The following is a 19,727-nucleotide window of genomic DNA, read 5'->3' on the forward strand; positions in this document are numbered from 1 at the left end:
TGCCGATGTAACGCGGACTTGGGCACTGAGAAAAGACACCGGTGCGGTTTTGTGAGCTGCTGATTGCAGTGGCGAGAGGAGCAAAGTAAATCTAGGGGTAACAGGATAACGGGGTCGTCAGGTGCATTTTTCCTAAGCTACTTAGAGTTTTGCTACCATTCTGTAGTTATTTGTGAGTATTGCTGTTAATTGTTTTATTTCTGCAGGGAAACATTCCAGAATGTGTTCTGAAATTGTAGAAAATTCTGTGTAAGCTATGAACTGCAGAGGAGCTTTGTGATCCTCCCAAAAACGTGCTGTTCTTGAGTTCATTTGTTTTTAAATAAAGAGGGAAGCAGGTTATGTATCAGGCTCCTTTCTGCTCATTCCCTAGGGGGAGAAGCGAGGCAGAGATCAGAGCAGTCTGTTGTAGATAGCATCGTAGTTCCCGAAGGCCCTTGTCACGCTGCATAGGCGAGAGTGGGCTGGAGTCTGCACCCCAAGGAGCTCGCGTCTGCCGGAGAGCGCCGTGTTCCGCTGGGGCAAAGGAGGTCTTTCCTCAGCAGCGCAGGTGTGCGCATCCGCATCCGCCGGTCCTACGCTGAGAGTGGGGAGTGGGTCTCGCATGGCAGAGCGCAGTCAGTTATGAATTTATGCCAGCCATTTTACTCGTGGACGGAGAGAAACCAAGCTGTGAATACAAAGCAATCTGTTAAAATTAAAGTGAACATACAAACCCCGCAATGATCTTTATTGAGCATCCTTTGTGAGCAGGGATTTTCTTCCTGTGCCCCCTTGTTCCACGCCATTTGTGTCTGGCAGCAGGAAACAATTTAAAAGGTTTACTAAAGCTGTGATTCTTGCCTGAACCATTGTTTCAAAATTTATTGTGAAAATTATTTTTTACAAATAGTTGGGAAAAGAAGTGAGCACCTGAGAGTGTAGTACAACAGATTGCATGTAAGTAGGATAGCCTTCAGTAAAATCTTAATATTCATCTTCTGTTGTAGCGTAGTCGGGGCTGATGCGGTGTCTGGCTCCAGGGGACTCTGATTTAGAATCACAGAATCATAGAATCATTTGTAGGTTGGACTCCTGATTGCTACCATTTATGAAGAGAAAATAACGGTAGATTCCCCACCTCTCCGATTTCCAAGGAATGACCTCTTCTTTGGTGCATTTGGTACTAAACTCGTGTGCCGTTGGAGTCAGTGGAGGTTTGATGCCAGTCTCGGTGTGCAGAGCATCCAGCTTTCCAAGGGAAAGGGTTGTGGTTTAAGACCCTGGACTGAGGGGAACCAGTTTCTGGTCTGAAGCTCTACAGCAGGTTGCCTGGTGAGACCAAGCTCCTCAGTCTCATTATACCTCAGTTCAGCACCTCTCAAAGAGGGGTGGTTTCTCTCCTAGGAATTTATGCACAGCTGGAGAGCTGAGGGATTCTCGTGGTGAAGCCGGGTAGGCAAGTGAAGCGATGACCAACGTCCCATGTGCAGAAGAGTAGGCCCCATGTAAGGGAAACCTAGCAGTTTGTCGAGAGAGTATTGACTTGAGAACCAAATGGGGCAAGTGCAGCGGGTGGATGCTCTGCTAAAGCCCGAGGTGTTGCTGTGGGAGGAGTACAGGCGAAACCTCCCAAATACCTAGTTCGACCGGAGTCTCCTGGCACACGCCCGCAGAACGTGCCTCCTAGTTCGTGGTGTTGGCGTGTGTTTGTTTGGGGTGTTACCTTGCCGTGTCTCCGAAGCTGGCTCCTGCTCACTCAGGCCAGTGTCTCTAATGCTCTTTGAAGTCCTTGTTTCTTTTTAAATCAGGAGGATGGGAACCTCTCCTTCCCAAGTTGATCTCTCCCCGCCTCTTCAACTTGCAAAGTTGTTTGGGTGTGGGAGCAGAGATTATCTGGTGGATCCAGTTCTTTCAGCGTGTTTGAAATTACAGGGCTGTGCCTTTTGCATTCAGCTTGGTCCTTTTTTCTACTTCGGCATATTTTGAGGTGATCTGCTTGTTAGTAACGATACATGCGGTGGGGTACTGTGTATAGAGAAGATGCTGTGCGAAAGGTTGTTTGGGCTGGAGGAATGGTTTCAGTGTGATTCTAGGCCTGGAGAACTCCTGAATTCATTGCATTTGTGTCTCAGTTTTTGAGAATCTGGGTTTTATATCTGAAAAAAATATATTCACACTCCTTTGCTTTCTTCTTAGAAAAAAAAGAAAGAAGCAGAGATTTCCATCCTTCCTGGAACAGTAGATATTACAGAGATCACTTCCATCCAAAATGGCAACCGTGCCAACATAGAGCATCATTTTAATGTCAACCTTCAACCCTAGCCTCGCCTACCAGAGGACACTGGCTGATGGAAATCCCCCAATGCCCTGATAACGTGTGCCTTCTCCTTTTCTCTGCTGTGCATATGGAGAGATTAGCCCAGATGGACTTAAAAGAAATGTGTAGGCCCCTGAAAAGCCTGTGCTCTGCATAGTGCAGAGGTACCTACGGTATGTCTGGGTGCTGCCCCTGACACGCTGATGACCACTCCAGCAGGCAGCTGCTGATGACCAAGAGCAGATTAAGAGGAGGATTCCCATGTCTTGAGCTGGTTGAGGATGACCTCGATGTGACCTGCGATTTCTGTGTAGATACCCATGTGGTGAAAGTCGATTAATTTTGTGAAATATGCAATGAAAAGTATCATGTGAGTGAGAGGTTCCCTTCTACAATTGTACAATGAAGACCAGGTCTTTACAGAATCCCCTTGAAGTCTGTGCTGGAGCAGCTTGGAGGATTCATATCTGCGTTTCACGTTCACAACATTGCCAATCTTTCATCTAACTATTTTCCTTAAATTAACAGTTATTGTAATCTTGTGACTAGGGGAAAGTTCTTCTTTCTTGTGCCTATGCTTGTGCAGAGAAGTATGGAATCTGGAAGGCAAACAGAGTACCCCTGACTTTCTTTTTTAATTTTCTCAGTTTTAAACCAATTATTTTATAGTTGTGATTCCTTGAGTCATTGGGAGTGGCCGTGTGGATCTGTGTTCCTGTGCTGTCTGTTGTGCTCTGTATCAGTTCAGACCGGGTGGTTGTGGCGAGGTTTGTTTTGTCAGGAGAAAGCAAAATTATGTTTGCAGCTGGCGAGTGGGATATTTCACCACAGCTGGATAGTCTCTCGCTGTGTCAGAGATCGCCCTGGGTGAGGCTGTTTCTCTTCGAGTCCCCGTGTTAATGTTTCTTCCATCCTCTGTGTTTTCCAACCCTGATCTTGCATCCTGGCTACCAAGAGGCGCCTGCCAGAAAGGGAGTAGCAAATTAGTTGCAGAATCTGGAGGTAAATATTGGAAACACTCTTAAAGCAGCACATCTCTGCTTGTTTTTCTGATGTCCCAGTGTATCTTGGCCAGACATAGCATAGGAGTGGAAGCTTTTATTTCTCTGTGAAAAGCCTTATGTGGTTCATGAATTTTTTTTGGCCCATTTCAAAAGACAATGCTGGTCTCTTGCCCTCCAAACCGGGCAAGGGCCCAGTGCTCAGAACAGTGTGTCTGGAGCCGGGTGGGACTGCAGCAGGTCAAGAGGTTCGGCCCTGCCTGTCCTTCTGCTGTGCATCTGTCTAAGCAGTCCTGCTGCAGGAGGCCCCCGTGTTGCACAGATGGGCTGTTCTGGGCTGGCGAAGAAAGGCCGTCCTGGGCACTTTGACTTCTTTTTTTTTTTTTTTTTTTTTTTCCCCCTTCTTTGTCTGCTTGGCTTTTTGGAAAAGAGCTGTAAAAGGAGGTCAGCACATGGGCTGCATGGTGAAACAGAACTGCTGGAGAGCTGGGTGCAGAATCTGCCGCCTGCTGCCGTCTCCCTTCAATTATTTATGCTCTAAATGGATAAAATGGTCGTTAGTGCAGGGCAGGGGAGAGGTTCAGTCCTCACAGTGTGAGTAGCAGTCTGCAGTTTATGAAAAGGAGAAGTGTGTGTTTCCTGCACGGGGATTTTTGTCCCTTGAATTTCCACGAACTGCTCAGCCACTTGCGTAGGAGTCCAAAATTCTGCTGCTCTTGTGTGAACCGTGCAGGGCTGTTTTGGGCATGTTAGCCAGATGTGTACATGTGACAGATGTTGTGGCCTGACCCTTGCTGATGCTTAAAAAGGTAGGAAAAACCTTCATTTAACCCCAAGAGATGCTTGTGACACTTGCTCAGCTGCCGGCTTGCAGCCTGCTGGGGCAGTTCACAACTGCAGAGGTGAAGATGTTGCTGCCATCTGAATGAAGGAGAAACCCAGTCCCTGGATGCTGTTCGTCTCCAAAGTCAAGGATTCTCTTACAACTGCTTAGCACTCTTAAAAATGACACTGGCTTTGCACTGATGCCATTCCTCATTTGTTGTAGCAATAGATGTAAGAGAGTTATGACAGTTCCCGGAAAGAGTTGAGGAAAGGTGAGTCTAGAGAGAGAAACAACTGGTGGAGTTTAGTGTCTTCTACAGCCTATATTGTCCACGCTCAGTTTCAGTCTAAGTTGCTGTTCATTAAATGCCCAATAAAATGGACATCCTGGAAATCCAGGGGAGACGCCCCCTTCAACAACCTTGTTGCTTGCTGTGCCAGGCCAGGTTGGGTCCCTGCTGTGTGTCTTTGGAGCTTTGCCCAATCCAGTCCAAAGGGTTTCCCTAGCAGTTCTAGTACACCTCACTGCCCACAGTGGTGGCTCCTATCACCATGCTACAGCTGCTGCTCGGATGTGCTGGAACCAAGCCTGGAGACCTCTGCTCCTGCAATACTTTGAGCACTTCTTGCTGAGATCTCCCTTGGCTAAGCCAGGAGGGTTTCTCTGCAGTGCAAGTGGCTTCTGTGTTACTTTTTTTCTGGATAGCAGAGTGTGAACTGGAGGGCATCTTCTTTGCTTACCTGCAGAGGTTTCTTGCCTAACCAACACTAAGACTTTGTCCCTTCTTGCTCAAGGCAGAGATTTCCCTGAGACAGTGAAATCACACAGAATAAACCTCTAATAATCATGAAAGAAACATGTGGCATCTCTAATACATTGTGAGTCTTCAGATTTTTGTGAAATATATGCGAGAGGTTTCATAGCATACTGGAGTAATTCCCATATGGGCCAGATTTTGTCTGTCTGTGTGTGTGTATGCGTGTACGTCTACAGTGTGGTTAGCCTCCAAGCACAGGAAAAAATGTTTGTCTGCTGTTACACATTCCTTTTCTCCCAGAGAATTGTCCCTGGAGCTGTGAAGAGGTTTGCAGTCATCTTGTTCCCACAAGGGTGTTCAGGAGCTGGAACTGTGAGTGGTGCATCAGAAAAGTTGGGATCAAATCCCAGGACACATGCTCCTCGTCAGTATGTGTGCTGCTGTTCACCCACCACTTGGTATCCCAGAAACGTTGTTCAAAATGAGCAGTGGAAGATGGCACTGTGCGTGCCGGGAGGGCCGGTTTGTATCTGCGGTGCTGCCCGTAGGGGCTGGGCTGCAGGAAGTGGAAGAGGTCTTCTGTCCCTTGAGACTCAAGTAACAGTCCTTTCTGGATTGAGGGCTGAATGGGTTAGTAGTCCTAATTCCTCTCTTCCGTGAGTGTGTTTTCCAGTGCATTAATTGAAATCCATGATGGCTTGCTAACGTTCAGCTCTAGACTGCTGTACCTTCCCTGGGTCTGCACCCCCTGCCCCTGCCCGTGTGGCCGTACCCCCAGGAGTGTCACAGCAGCCACATGCTGAGCGTGGCTGGGTGAAGGGTGTGCTGGAGGGCTGCTGGGGCTGGCTTGCTGATGAGCAAAGCTCGGCTAAGTGTTGGCTGAGAGTGGAAGAGGAAGTGAAACCCTGCACAAGCATCTGCAAGGGTGTAATGCCAAGCGAGGGGGGGAAATTGGGGTTTTTTCTGACTTTAGTACAACTGTCCACTCCTGCAGTCAGAAGAAAAAAAAAAAAAGAGAAGTTGAGGCTGAAGTTCAGCTCTAGAAGAGAGACGTAGCTGTGCCATGCGGGGATGCTCGAGACGATACAAACCTCTCTGGACGCAGCTGTGCAGCCTGCGGGTTGCATCAGCCTGGTGCCATGCTGTGGCAGCGAGGCCTAGCGGAGGCTCAGGGCTAACGCCCAGCAGCGCAGCGTGCTGGAGGATCTCAGGCTGTGGTTCGTGCTAGCTCGGGACTCTACGGGGTTGAGCCAAGGCAGTTGTCAGTCAGTCAGAGGTGGGAGGCTCTTAACAGAAGTTAAGTCCAGTTCTGCTCTCTGCTCTTAAATCTGGGCTGTTTTTCTGCACAGTGGCACTGGCTGATAGCAGTAACAGCCAGACCGAAGTGCCACCCTGAAGTTAGCTGATGGGGAGAGAGAGCAGTGCGGTGGCTGACCCGTCCCCGTGTGCCGCGGCGGTGGCTGTGCCGCGCGACTGCTTGCAGCCGAGGAGCAGGAGAGCTGAGGGCCTTCACTTGTCAGCTTTGTTCAGCTCAGCTCTTTGCTCTTCCTGGGAACTTTGGGAGTGCCCTGTTTGTTCTGAAGCCTGTTATCGAGCGTGTCCAGGGCGTGTGTCTGGAGCTGGGATGGCCTGGCCCTGCCTGGGGCAGCCAGTGCCGTTCTCCCAGAGTGACTCCTGGCACGGGAACCGGGAGCTGGGAGCGCAGGCTGAGCAAATAAACCGCAGGATCGTGAGTGCTAGCTCCTGGAGACTGGCCATGGGGAGCGAGCCCGTCCCGCTGACCCCTGGACATTCCCAGTGCAGAAGCAAGGGAGGGGGGAAAAAAGATCCGCTCAGTTAGCTTGTGGGAAAAGAGGCTTCAAGGGCTTAACGTCTTCCTTCTGCTTTCTGTGAGGCAAAGCCCATGGTGGCACAGATGTGGTCGGGCTCCAGTGGCCGTGTTGCATTTCTCCTTGCAGACCCCAGGCGCTTGGAGCTGTGTGAACACAGATGAGAGCCCAGGCCAGGCCTTTTACTGCTTGCATTTGTATTGCAATTATTTTTAAGATCACTTCCCAGGCAAGTCACTTCGCTTTCAGCCTTTTGTAATGTCTCCTGGCTATTTCCTCAGTGTGGGAACTACTCTAATCCTGCCTGCCACACTGAGCTCATTCTTGCTGCGATACGTACACACATGAAGTCTCTTTAGATTCTTCAGTCTTACATCCACTTTTATTTTCAAATAAATTACAGGCTACATTAATTATATATTCAGGTGAAATATGAGTCACAAAGGCATCTGCTATCTGGCTGTCCTACCTACATTGTCCCCTTGGCTGTGCTTTCTTTTTAGTTTAAAGCTCTCTTGAGTCTCTGCATTCGGTATGAAGTGCTGTGAAATCCTGGAAATGCAGATAAGCAGTATTGGAAATGCCCATCTGGACCGATGGTAACTTCCCTCTGCCCAAGGCCTGCCATAAAAAACGTCGGGGAGGTTTATGGCTTTTAGGATGCTATAGATTCTCAGAGGTTCCTGCTGCTCGGAGGAGCTGGTGCTAGCTGTGATCAGACAGTAAGGAAGAAGTACCACAGCCTTCAGGAGCTGGTATTTGCCCTGTTTTGTAGGCAGTGGGCTGAATCAAGGCAGCGGGGGTTAAACTCCAAGTGATGCAGCTGGCCTGCAGCAAAGCCTTGCTGCTGTGATTGCACGGTGCCGAGATGAGCAGGAGTGTGTCATCACGACAGCGAGAGAGCTGCTGTCCGAGATGGCCTCTCGTCTCCCGGCGGCTGCGCTTCCAGTTCCGACTCTGCATCGATGGTTTCTGCGACGCAGTGGGAGCAGTGCTCTGGAGCCCTTAGCTGGAGCACGCAGAGGGGAAACTGCTCGTGTCTCACTCCCAAGATTAAAACCTTTACTGTTCGTCTGCTTACTTTGAAGAGCTCTCCTCCCCTTGAAAGGAGCCCTTGGCAGAGCACGTATTTATGAAGGAAGTGGATATCGGAGAGGACAGTGATTTAACAGGACTTGGTGCTTTTTCCAGGCAGTTAACCCAAGCACATGCCTGGGAAGGACTCTGGGTCCGCTGAGCAGCCAAGCGCTCTGGATCTCCAGTTTGACGGCAGCCCTGGGGCTGAGACTTCAGAAGCTCAGAACAGGCCCACAGAGGCGAGCAAGTTAGAGGAATGTTTTCTGTGTACACCCCAGCACTGTCACGCTGATCTGTTTGGGATCATCCTGGCCATCACTGGGCAGCAGGAGTGTGTCCTCTTGTCCCTCGAATAAGCCTCATCTGCCCTGCCCCACCACACCCAGCTCACAGTTTCACAGCATTTGACTTCACAGCAATTTAAGTAAACCAAAAGCGACTGGATGGAGCCCAGCGTTCCTCTTCCTCAGTGCCTGCTCTGTTCAGCCTACTGGTCCTCGAACAGAAAGGCTGCATGCCATCTCGTAGCTGTGTGATGGCGTTATTCTCAGCAGCTCTCATTAATGCCAGTGAAAGCCTTTCTGTTTGAGGTGGTGAGGCCAGTCCTCAGCAGCTGCTCAGAGGCTCCGGCCAGTGCCAGGCATTTCGCTGCCTAGTTTGAATGGCCAGTGTCATCTGAACATCTCCCTGCTCCTCCTGTGGTCGCACTGTCATGGGCAGGTGTCGGTCAATGGCAGGATTGTTCTCTTGGTAAACAAGTGATGGTGTCACGAGAGCTTGCCTGCATGTAGCAGCAGTGCAGGGTACGCATGGGGTTGCTAACGAGGGGTATCATGGGGCTTGTTAGTCTGAAAGCTTAATGAACCATCTTGTGTTTCTTTGCAAACTGTGTGGATGCTTCTTCACTTTCGCTGTTCCTGTGCTGTGTCTTGCACTCGGGTGTGTTTGGTACTGAAGCATGTCCCTGCGAGGTAGAGCTCGTGGCACAGGTGTGGGCATTTTGGAGGACTTGGATGCCATCTGTCATGACATTAATGACAGTGGATGTCCGGGAAATGTCTGGGTGAGACCCCTGCTCTTGCTCCCTCAGACACCCTGTGTATGCCCAAGGACTGAGCTAATTTGTGGCTCCAGTGAATCCATGTGCACTGGGCACCCAGAGCCTGTCCCTTAGGGGTTTAGGGCTTTCCCTTCATGACAAATAACTATTTTTCTTTCTCGTTTTTCAAAAAAATATATAATTAGGGCATCCACCCACCTCTTGGCTGGCATCCTGTGGTAATAGGACAGCATGTGTTTTCTCCAGTGGAGGAAAGCAGGTCTTGCTTCGTATTTGTAAGGCAATGGTTTATGAATGAGCCTGAAAAGAAAACTGATTTCCCCACTTGTGGCAAAATTACATCAGGAAGGAGTTGCATCAAAATTTCTTAAAGCTGCGCCGTGAATTTGGCCTGACGCTGTTGATTTGACCACGTACAGTGGGAACAGTCTGCTCCAGAGGTGTGCAGGTGAGGGAGCATGTTCCCTTTGTGCACATAAAACCAGACCTCCTCTGTCCTTGCCTTGTCTCTCGGCACGTGAGGTTAGAAATCCTCACGTTACAGATTTTTCTTTCCCTTCTTATCCCCCTGAGGCTGGAGGTAAGAAGGGAAGGAGCTTGACTTAGTGAGGTCTGAGGGCACATGAGGCTACTGCGAGCTGCCAGGGATGGCCACATCGGGGCAGGGCCGTGTCTCTGGGTTAAGCCAGTTTTTGTTTGGGTTGGGGACTTGGAGGAGGGCCGTATACCAGTATGGTGTGGCATTTAGCATGGCTGTGAGGGGATGGCACGTTTCAGACAGGGCTGTGAGGGGCAGCGGGGCAAGATCCCACAGCAAAACATGACCAGAGAATAAATCCCAGAAAATAAATCCCAAGAGATTGCTGTTTGGCCTGGCAAGCCAGAACCCAGGCTGAGAGCTCGAGAAAATCCCTCTCCGTTCCGCGTGGTACATTGGTTCTGGGATTTGTGTGGAGATGGTTAGCCTTAGATTCTTAAAGAAACAGAAAGGTTTGGCTTCATGCTGTGCTGCAGGTCCCAAGAGCTACCCATGGGTATCTCATCTGATTTTACACCCCGTTCTCATTAGAGGGCTGTGAGGGACAAACTACTCTTGGCCTGCTGTGGTGCTGGCTGTCCGCTAACCTACTGACAGAGCTGAGCGTTCCTTGTGCTGCCTCGCTCTTCCATCTTACCTGTGGGGCTGTTTCCATTTTCTTTGGGTTGCCTCATAGGAAAGCACAATCTAGCAAATGCAATTTTTCTACTCCATTGCTTCCAAGTTCTTTCTAACATTGGGTATTGCTGCGCCTTGTGTGTCCAACAACCGCGGTGTTTACAGTCAGATGACTTTCTGTCTTGTTTAATATCTTCTTTAGTCCAGTTTCATTTCTCTGACTTCCAGAAATCCATTGTAATAATTTCAAAGGTGACATTTCCATGAACTCTGCTCTTCCAGTGCCTGCTGCGTTAACATCTCCCATCTTATATCTTGTGCACTTTACCACTCTTGTTATTTTCAGGCAGAGCCCAGAAAGAAATCAATGAAGTCAGCAATACCATTAAAAAATCCACAAGAGCTAGGAGTTTACAATTAGCTGTTCCTTCAGATCAGGACTGTATTAATGAGTTGCTGTTAACAGTTTTGCTGCAGGGCAAGTAGAGATTGTATTGATGACTCTGGATTAACTTTGTAGTGGAAATCAAGATTGAAATAGCAGCAAGACCAGCATCACAGCAATGCTGTCTGCAAAGAATAGATGTTATCGAGAACCTAGTTTGTCAGTGTGATTGGGCTGTGTCCCTGATGCGGTGACATTAGCTATTCAGCTTGGGCACTAACCTTTTGTGATTGCTTTCTCACTCAGTTTTTCAGGGGAGAAATTGTTATCTGAAAGTGGAAAGGTTTTTAGGAGGACTGGAGCAATATGAGTTAGAATGTGTGTCCTTTAATGACACTATGCAATATTTAGGGCTTTGCTCTCCATCTCCTGCAATCTAGTTGTGTGCTAAGGTTTGTTCCTAAGGCTGTGATTTTTGATGAGAGAGGAAAAATGGTGCTCTCAAATCTGTTAAAAAATAGGATCTCTGAGACCTTGTCAGGACAACATCAGTATTCCAGGTCTGTCCTGGTCAAATGGGGTTGCCTGGTCTGACCACATTATTTTGTACTGAATAATCACTGGAGAAATGTGCCAAAATGGCAGAGTTGGGTTGTAAACCCTGTGCCTTTTTGGGAAGATCGTAACAGCGGCTCTGATGTTCTTGTGCCTGCTGCTAAGCACAATGGGCCCCCATGGCACGACGGCAAGGTTATTGGGTGTTTGCATGGTGGTGGGGTCGGTGAAGCCCTCTCCTGTGCCACAGCCCGGCAGTTTTGCATTGTGCGAGCCCAGAACTGCGGGCTGTCCCTGCCCCGAATGGAGCGATCCTGCTTGCGGTGCCTCTGGGACTGCCAGCATATTCTGGATTAACCAAGGAGCTGACACGTTTCTCTGGTTTGGCTTGGTGGTGTGGAGATGAAAGACAATAGGATGAAACATCAGCTTCTCCACAAAGGCCATTGTACAATATAGTTATTTTAGAGGCAAATTTTTTAGGCAGTTTGCAATAATGCAAACCAAGGTCCAGCTTGCTTTAAATACGGATGAAAATGCCCAAGTTCTTTGAAACTGAGGGGAGCTAGAAACCTCCTATATTTTTATAAATTTGGCTCTGGTGAGCAGCCTTGCCACTGTTCTCCCCCCGCCATGGCTCTAGCTGATTTCATTTGCTGTGTAGCCAGAGCTCTCGCCATCTCCCATGAGCAGGCTGCTGCGGAGGAATTTGCACACCTGGTGCCAGGCTTACAGTTGCCTTTCATGTGCTGTGGTTCACAGATTAGGTCCAGGAAAGGGGTTAGCAAAGGAAAATAACTGGGAAAATACTGCAGGAGGTAGGTTCCAGGCTGCTCTGAATGGACCTTTCATCTTTGTCTCAAAAAAATCAGTAAGAGCCATAGCTCTGTGAAAATGGCTTTGACGGGATCACGGCTGTGCTCAGGAGTAATAGACCCATCTAACATTTTGGTTTCTTTATTGGAACTGAAACTTTTACAGTGCTGCTTTTTTTTTTAGGTACTTTGGCAGAGATGCTGCATTGTGGATTAGTGTTTTTAACATCTCATCCCACCTTGTTTCTTTTGAGAATTGTCCTCTATATCCTCCTCCAAACTCTTGCTTAAACCCTTCCTCTGTGTACTTGGCAGCTGCTAGCTAGTGGGTAGTCAGTGTTTATCACACTAGCTGTGCTGCTTTCTGGCTGATCTGTGCGCCTCGTAGTTCTCTTGTACGCTCCTGATCGCAAGCCCTTTGGGGCTGGGACTGCCTTCGTGCTCTGGCTCAGCACCCTGCACGTGGGGATGCGCTCCCTGGGAGCGGGCAGCTGATTGCAATCCGCTCCCTGATGACAAATCCGGGGCTGAAGAGCCAGGCAGTGCTTTGCCCTGAGGTGGGATGCTTCTGCATCCCATGCGCCTGTCGCTGCTTCCCCGAGACTCATCGCAGCATGAAAAACTCGTGGAGGCTTTGCTGTTGCAGATCTCCTCTTACCTTTTGCAGTGCTGATAATTGAGGCCATTCTTGCCTGGCTGAACTCCTCCTGTGCCCTGCTCTTGCTAGATGTGCCGAGGACAGCAAGGGTGGCAGGGCAAAGAATTTGAGAGAAGTGCAATGAAGCAGATGTTTTGCTGTAGCAAGAATGTCTGTATTGACTGGGCTCCCTGCAGTTTGGGAGTGGGTGCTTTCACCTTTAAAATCCAACTCTTAAGGCTCTTGCGCAAACAGTGAAATAAGATCTGCTCCCAGGGGAGCAGTTTATAGAGTTAAATCTAAGTATTACTGGAAAAGGAAAATACAACCTTCGTCATCTCTAACTCCGCCAGGGCACTGATGTCCTTACGTCTGTGGAATTCCTTTGCGTAGAGGGAGCCTGGTTTGACTGGGAAGAGAGTTTTCTCTTGAATTTGGTTACTTTCTGTTGCTCTTTAAATATACTAATGAGTTCGCAGCATCTCTTTCCTATCTTCAGATCTTGCTGTCCAGAATATTCAACAGTCCCTGAGTGAATCTTTCCAGCCTATAGTTTTGGAAAATACAGGGTGTGGTTTTGTATGTTTACCTGTATCTTATCTATGAGTTCCTCCAGTACAGTACAGTCTGATTCTTCTTAAGCTCCCCTGAGTGAAGCCTTTGCTTTCAGTCTGAATGGCTTTTACCTGTATATTAAGCAATTTAAAAATTAAAATAAAACAAACCACCAAACAGAAAACCAACAACCTGGATGAAAACTCTGTGGGAGTGTTAGTGCGTGCCTGCCCTCACTTGCAGGATTATTCCGATAAAGTTGTTTGTGGACAAAACGGCTGTCCATTCCTGCACAGGAGGAGCAGCTGACTACTGGAGAAGTGTGAAGCCTATAGCAAGCAGGAGTCTCCTACAAATGGTGTTGGTATGGGTTTTTTTGGGACACAGAATGTGTCTGAGAGCTCTCCAGGATGTCTGGGTGCAGGGTGAAGAGCACAACCCTTCCCGAATGCCTTGCAGGATCCTTCGAGGCTCGGCAGGCATCACTGCCCCAGCCAGGGCAGGTGTAGGTGTTCGTAGTGAAGTTCTCCCCAATGCTGTTTAGCGGTGGCAGAACTGAAGCCCAGGACATAACACCTCTGTCTAGAGGCATTTCTGTCTGGAGGCCGTGATTTTTAGGGATATGCAGCAGCTGCTTTGATGAAGGAGTGGCTCCACTCCTCTGTGAGTCAATCACGCCACAACTAAGCTTCCCAGAGGTGTTTGAGCCTCAGGAATCCCCTCAGCCCAAAATGTTCAACTTCAGACCTGTTCCATGTGGTGGTTGGTGTTTCCCAGGGCGGTGGGATGTGAAGCACGCCCTGCTGAGCTCATTGCTGCTGGAGCTCTTCCGTTGGGAGCTGGCAGGCACTGCCCCACCTGAGGGCTGTGGCTCCTCATCTCCCTGACACAGCAACCTGTCTGTTGGATATTGGCTTCCCCACCAGGTCCTCACCATGTTGATGACTTCTGCTGGCATCTTACAAAGTTACAGGTGTGAAGCCAGAACTGGCAGAAAGCAGCTAGTGGGAATGCAGCCAGGTAGGAACAGCCTGCTGCTTCCTCCACTGAAACGCATCTGTCCCGCAGCATCTTTATTCCTAGTCCGTGCTGAAGAGGAACCAACCTGTACAGCCCAGATCTGTGCCTGGGGCCAGGATTTAGGAGAATTTACTTTCTCTGGTTCCAGTCTTCCATCTGCTTGAAGGCAGTCCTAGAAATACGCAGCGTGTGATCCATGGCTGTGCACGCAAGCGTACTCTGCCTCTTGCTTCTCTATCCATTGCGTTTGCAACAGCTCCCATTGCCCCGTGGTACTGGAAGGTGTCGTGCCCAGCATTGCTTTGGCCAGTCGCTGCTGTGGTGGCACACGTGAGGCTGAGGCCATGTGCGTGGGCTGTAGCTGGATTGGTCCAAACAGCGCATGGGTCACAACAGCTGCATTTGCTGACAAAATGGCCCCATCCAATGGCTGCCATTACAATGAGACTGGGAATTCTGGAAGAAAAAAACCTCAGTGCTTTCTGGTGTAGAGCAAAATCTAGGGTGACAGGGAAAAGAAACGTGACCGTGTAGGAGGGAACCGTGTGACAGTGATGTGTCTTGGCCGCTACTACTTGAGGCTCTGTTGGATACTGCGGTCAGTTTAGTGCTTCCAAGAATGAGACACTGCTTCATCTGTGGTCGATATGCTTTTAAAACGATGCCACTAAACTGTCAGTCTGGTTTCTCCTGGCCAAGTGTGGTCATTGCAAGGCTCTTTTCCTTAGGACTCCCCTGTGCTGGTGAGCTGAATTTCCATCCTCCTTGCTCAGCCTGGTTCCCTGAGTGTTGGGTTAAGTACTGCCTGATCCAGGTGGGAGAATGCTGCTGCCACCTTGGCCAGTGTGGCCACATGGACAGCGGAGAATGGGGCTGCGTTGGAGAGGCCACAGGATTGTGGGGTTGGTGCTCGGTGCTGTGTGGATAGGATCAGTTGCCAGTACAAACCATTTCCAACACTACGCGCATGAGGAGAAAGGGTTGGGCTGCTGCAGGGCAGGCATCTGACAGCCAGCAGTTGGAGCCAGGCATGGCTGAGCTAGTCTGACAGCACTAACCTGTGATTACTTTCCACTGCTTTGCCTGGGTCGGATTTGGGGAGCTGGGGGTCAAGCATAGTCCCATGCAGCTTGTGCCATCATACCCTGCTATTAACTCAAAGCAGTTCCTGCCAGGTTTGTTCTTGCAGGGGAAGGAGGGAGGGTGGAGGGTTTGGATGACAGCTTACTGGAGGGCAGAGATGAATGAAGTGTTGAGCTCTTAATAGGGAACATGCGCTGCTGATTTGGGTTTCCCTCCCCACCCGTCCTGCTCTTTTTTTAATTTGTGGCACAGTCTTGAGAGCAGCTTGAGAAAGGAAATGATTTCAGACTGGAGGTGACCTCATCCGTCTCCAGCTCTGAGGTGGAGCAGCGTTTGGAGCCGTGGCCACAGCTTATGCCACTCTTTGAACGATGCAGGCGAGGGGCTGGGGCTCAGGGGAGAGCCCTGTGCTTCCTACTCAGCGGAGTGCTCTTGGCAGCTGTGGGGTGGGATGGGATCTCACCCCGAGGTGCTGCAGCCTGTCAGCCCCCTGAGCGTGGGTGTTGGTGAGATGCAGCTCCAGCCCTGCGAGGTCCTGGCATCTCGCCCCAGTTACCAGGATTTGAGATGGCTTGGCCATGTCTGAGCTGTTGGGAGCTCTCTGCAGGGAGGGGGCAGAGGGTGTGATGTGGCCCCTTTTGTGCTGGTGGAGGAGCAGCACCAGCGCTGGGAACCAGTCCTGCACGTCTGCTGGAGGAGGGGGGTGTACCCATAGCTGAGGGGCAGCACCCCACTGCCAGGCTGTGAGAGTGGGGTGGGAGCTGGGGATGGCTCTGGGGCCTTTTATCTTTCTGTTCTCATCTTTCTACCTGCTAGAGGAGGGGGGAAGTAGGAAGGAGAAGAAGACAGAGCAGAGCCCACAAAACACAACTGGAAATGGCACATGTCAGAGCAGTTTCCTGGTGAAAAGTTCAGGCCTGTTCTGTGGGGTGCTGAGCTGTGTCCGGCTGGAAGGCGCCCTCAGTGCAGTCATGCGATGGTGCAGGAAGGTGCTGAAGGTCTGTGCGTGGATGGAAGAGTCCCTGCTGGGATCTTTGTATCTGAGGGCCCTGTGGATCCATGCAAAAGGGGGTCAGAGCCCTCCTGGAGGCTTTGCTTTCTGGGAGTGGAGATGTCAGTGGGAGTGCTGAGGATCTGGAGGGGGGGTAGGAGCCAGCTGGGGTGTCAGCTCCAGGCCCCACGTGGTGGTGGGGAGCTTGGGGGAGACCACAGGCAGATGCTGCTTGTGGAAACTGCCAGAGAATTCTCCTTCCTGACATGGTAAAGGGCCCTTCTCTGCCTTGATACCTGCTACTCTGAGATGGCCAAGATTTTCTCTTGCACAGTTGGAGCCTGGAGTCCTCGGACTCTGCCAGTGTCCAGCAAGCCCAGCTCTACCCTGCCTGCTGGAGCTGGTCTGCCAGGCACAGCTCTGGACGTCAGTAAATTACCATGTGCTCCAGTAAGGACAGCTTCCAAGCGCCAGCTCGCAAGCCGTGTGGGGGAGTCCAGACACTTCCCCTTAAGCCTAGTTGTCTTCTGGCTCAAGCTCAAGCTGAAGAGATGCTGGGCTGTGGCAGGCTATGGGTGGGAAAATAAAAGCAGTCTTTTCTCATGTTCCTGTGGCTGTGCGGCTGCAGAGGAAACTCCCTGTAGCTGGGTAGGCAGTACTGAAGGGGGATAAGTTCACTGGAGGAATTTGCTTTTCTCTTGGCCTCATCCCAGGTGGTATCAAGACTCTTGCTTGGAGATAAATCTCCTCCCACCTCTGCTAAATAGGGAGAGTTTAACCGTTTGTGGGATCTAGCAAGAGACTTCCCCCAGCCGCCCTGCCCCTCTTCCCTGTTGCCCTGGGAGCAGGGACTGGAAGCAGATCCCATCGTGACTGTGTGATGGTGAGGACAAGAGTTTACAGTGCCATTTTGCTCCTTCCTGCCTCAGAGTTTTCTCCATACCTGTACGTGATGGAACAATCTGAAAGTGCATGGACAAGCAGGGATTTTGCACAAAAATGTCCCTGTTATCCCTTCTGCTCAGCATCCCACAGCTGTGCCCACGACACTGGAGTGCAGTGGCAGGTGACTGTGGCAGGCTGGGTGACAGAGGAGCTCTGCCATGTCTGTGAGAAGGGGTTTGGGTCAGCAGAGCCCCAAGGGAAGCTTCTGCTGCTGTCAGTGGTGAAGGACATGCAGTGCCAGGGCTCGCTGCTTGGCAGGGCTGGGGACCTTGGCAGTCCCCTGCCGTCTGCAGCCTCCTGTGTGGGAGCCCCAGCAGCATCCCAGAATGGGACCATTGAGCCCCGAGCCCTGCCTGTTGCTGGAGTCAGGAGGGCACAATAAAGAAGATGTGTCTGGGGGGCAGCCTAAAATGGGCTCGTGTGTCGGGAACAGATGAGCCTTTGTAGCAGGCACTGCCTTCAGCAGGAGGTTTGTCAGCTTGGGAGCTGGGCTGCTAATGCGGGGCTCTGCGCCCAGCCGCGCTGTGCTGCGCTGGCCTCCCCCCGGTTCAGGGCTAATGGCAGCCTGCTGGCAGGGTCGCCTTCGCGGTGGGAGGTCTCCGCAGCAGCTCCTGTGTTCCCGAGCAGGGCTTTGCCCGGTGGGCTGGGTAGCCACAGGAGGCAGGACCGTCCTGGCATCTCAGGTCCCGGTGTTCGGCAGCCTGGCTGCTCCGTGCCACGCGCGTGGCCTGGAGCTGTCTGTGTGCAGGCTGCGTGTGCTTCCTGCCCTGAGTGAAGTCCCCAGGAGCGGCCTCGGGGTGACTGGGGCAGGGCTGTAGTGGACCAGGATGGCAGTGTCACCGTGTCTGGGGCTTCGAGGAGAAGCGTCTCTTGGGAATAGTTCAGAAGAGCAGGGCTGAGTGGGACTGCCTGACAAGAAGTGACAGCAAAGCAAAGCCAGGCGGGAGAAGCGAGGGAAGCTCCTGTGCTTGGGCTGTTACACCAGGTACACTCGTTACAGGAGGATACGCTTTAGAGAAAGCTGTCTTTTCTGGCTAGTGAGAATGGACTTGAGGTCTGTCCCCTGGGGTTCCTCTCCCCTGGCCGCTCTCCCGTCACTGGCTGCAGCGTTGGTGCCATGTTGGTGCGGAGCTGAGCGCGGCTGTGCCCGCCGGGTGATTCAGAGCTGCCCTCTCCCGAGCGGTCTGGCTGGCGGTGGGTGTGTGAAACCACAGATGGGCTGAGAGGCTGGTGATGGGATTGGGGCAGTAGGACAAGATCAGGTCGGGAAGGATCCCTCCGTGAACCTGTGTAGGATGCTCAAGGCTTTTGATTTTGTGGCAGCTTTGTGCAGCTGGTTGCTGCTACTGCAGTATTGCAGTGCACTACTGCTGCTGCATTTTGTTTATGGTATGTCCTGATATTTCATCCTTTCTCACGTAAGAGCAGCGTTGTCCAGGAGAACTTAGTTCAGGTCTCTCCAAGCAAGACTATGAAGATGTTGTTGGGAAGGAAAGGAGAACTTAGTGCATGTTCTGCCGCTGTCTGCCATGGTTGCGCATCCACCACAGGCACCAGCTCTTCCAAAGGGAGGAGTCACTGAGGGGAATTGCGGGGATCAGCCTGAGAGGAGCTTAATGTCTCTGCTGGCTCTGAAAAACACTGTGCTCAGAGAGGAAGAAGCAACCACAGAAAAAGGGTGGTTGCTGAACTCCAATTGCCAAGAATTAAGATTAAGCAATCTGTTTCAAAGCAGGAAACCTCCTGTTGAGCAAGAGGACTCTTTTCCCTCCCAAGGCAGGTGTGACTGGTAAAATGAGGTGGCAGAGTCCTCCCTCAGTTCAGCTGCCAGACAGGTCCAATCCTTCCTTGGCCCTCCCCACACAGGGTGTCCCCCCGTTTTTCTCCCTTATCCTGTTTATGAAGCCAACTAGACGCTCCCGTGGTACACGCTGCCGCTTTGATCTCCGCTGTCTGCTCTGTGCTTTTGTGCTGGCTAGGACTGCGCAGGCACCACTGGCACGTCTTGTCCCTTTCTGGGGGAGGCAGGTGCGTGGTTGCCCCAAGCAGCATGTACATAAAAACGAATACTTGAGAAAGGTGTCGAGGTAAAGATTTCTCTGCCAGCATGATCGCTGCAGGATCCTGATACAGAAAGAAAGATGGCCTGGTAGCTGTTAATTTTGGGATGCTGGGTTTTCAGTGGCAGATTCTTTTTGGCTTTGGAGAGGGCAGACCAAGAGATGTGGGAACGGCTCAGTCAACCGCTCCTCTGCTGTGGCGTCATGCAGAGCAGTAAGTCAGTGCAGTTGTGCTGTCTGCTGGGAGCAAGTCCTCTGTGCCTGTAGGGAAGTGGCCTGTGGGTGGGTGTATGACGAAGCTGGATAGCAAAACCAAAGTGGGAGGGCTGCCGTGCCTCCCAGGTGTGTACTTTGCACAGAAGGGAGGTACCAGGTTGCTCTGGGGAGGGCGAATTCAGACTGTGTCTGTCCCAGCTGGCTGGCTGTTCAGTCCCTGTCTGCTGAGGAGAGCAAAGTCGCTCTGCAGTCCTGTGTAGCCGCTCCTGTGAGCCAGCATGTAAGTGGAAACAGATGGCCTCGTCTCAGCGGTTAGTAGAAATCTCTCACTGCTGCAAAACTGCTAATGAAGTTTGGGGCTGGACCGAAGCAGAGCGAGACTGCTGCGCTGGCGGGGCGTGCTGACTCCTGGCTCTGTACTGGGTGCCTGTTACAGCCTCTCTGTTGCAAGAGCACTGCT

At 51.0% G+C, this 19,727-nt stretch overlaps 1 protein-coding gene across 1 annotated transcript in view; it reads left to right on the forward strand.

Moving 5' to 3' along the window:
* SEPTIN5 (septin 5) overlaps positions 1 to 19,727 on the forward strand; it is a 43,872-nt gene that overhangs the window by 831 nt on the left and 23,314 nt on the right. The gene's annotated exons all lie outside the window — the stretch shown is intronic.

Source organism: Opisthocomus hoazin, chromosome 13 (genome assembly GCF_030867145.1).
Source record: "Opisthocomus hoazin isolate bOpiHoa1 chromosome 13, bOpiHoa1.hap1, whole genome shotgun sequence".
Lineage (NCBI taxonomy): Eukaryota > Metazoa > Chordata > Aves > Opisthocomiformes > Opisthocomidae > Opisthocomus > Opisthocomus hoazin.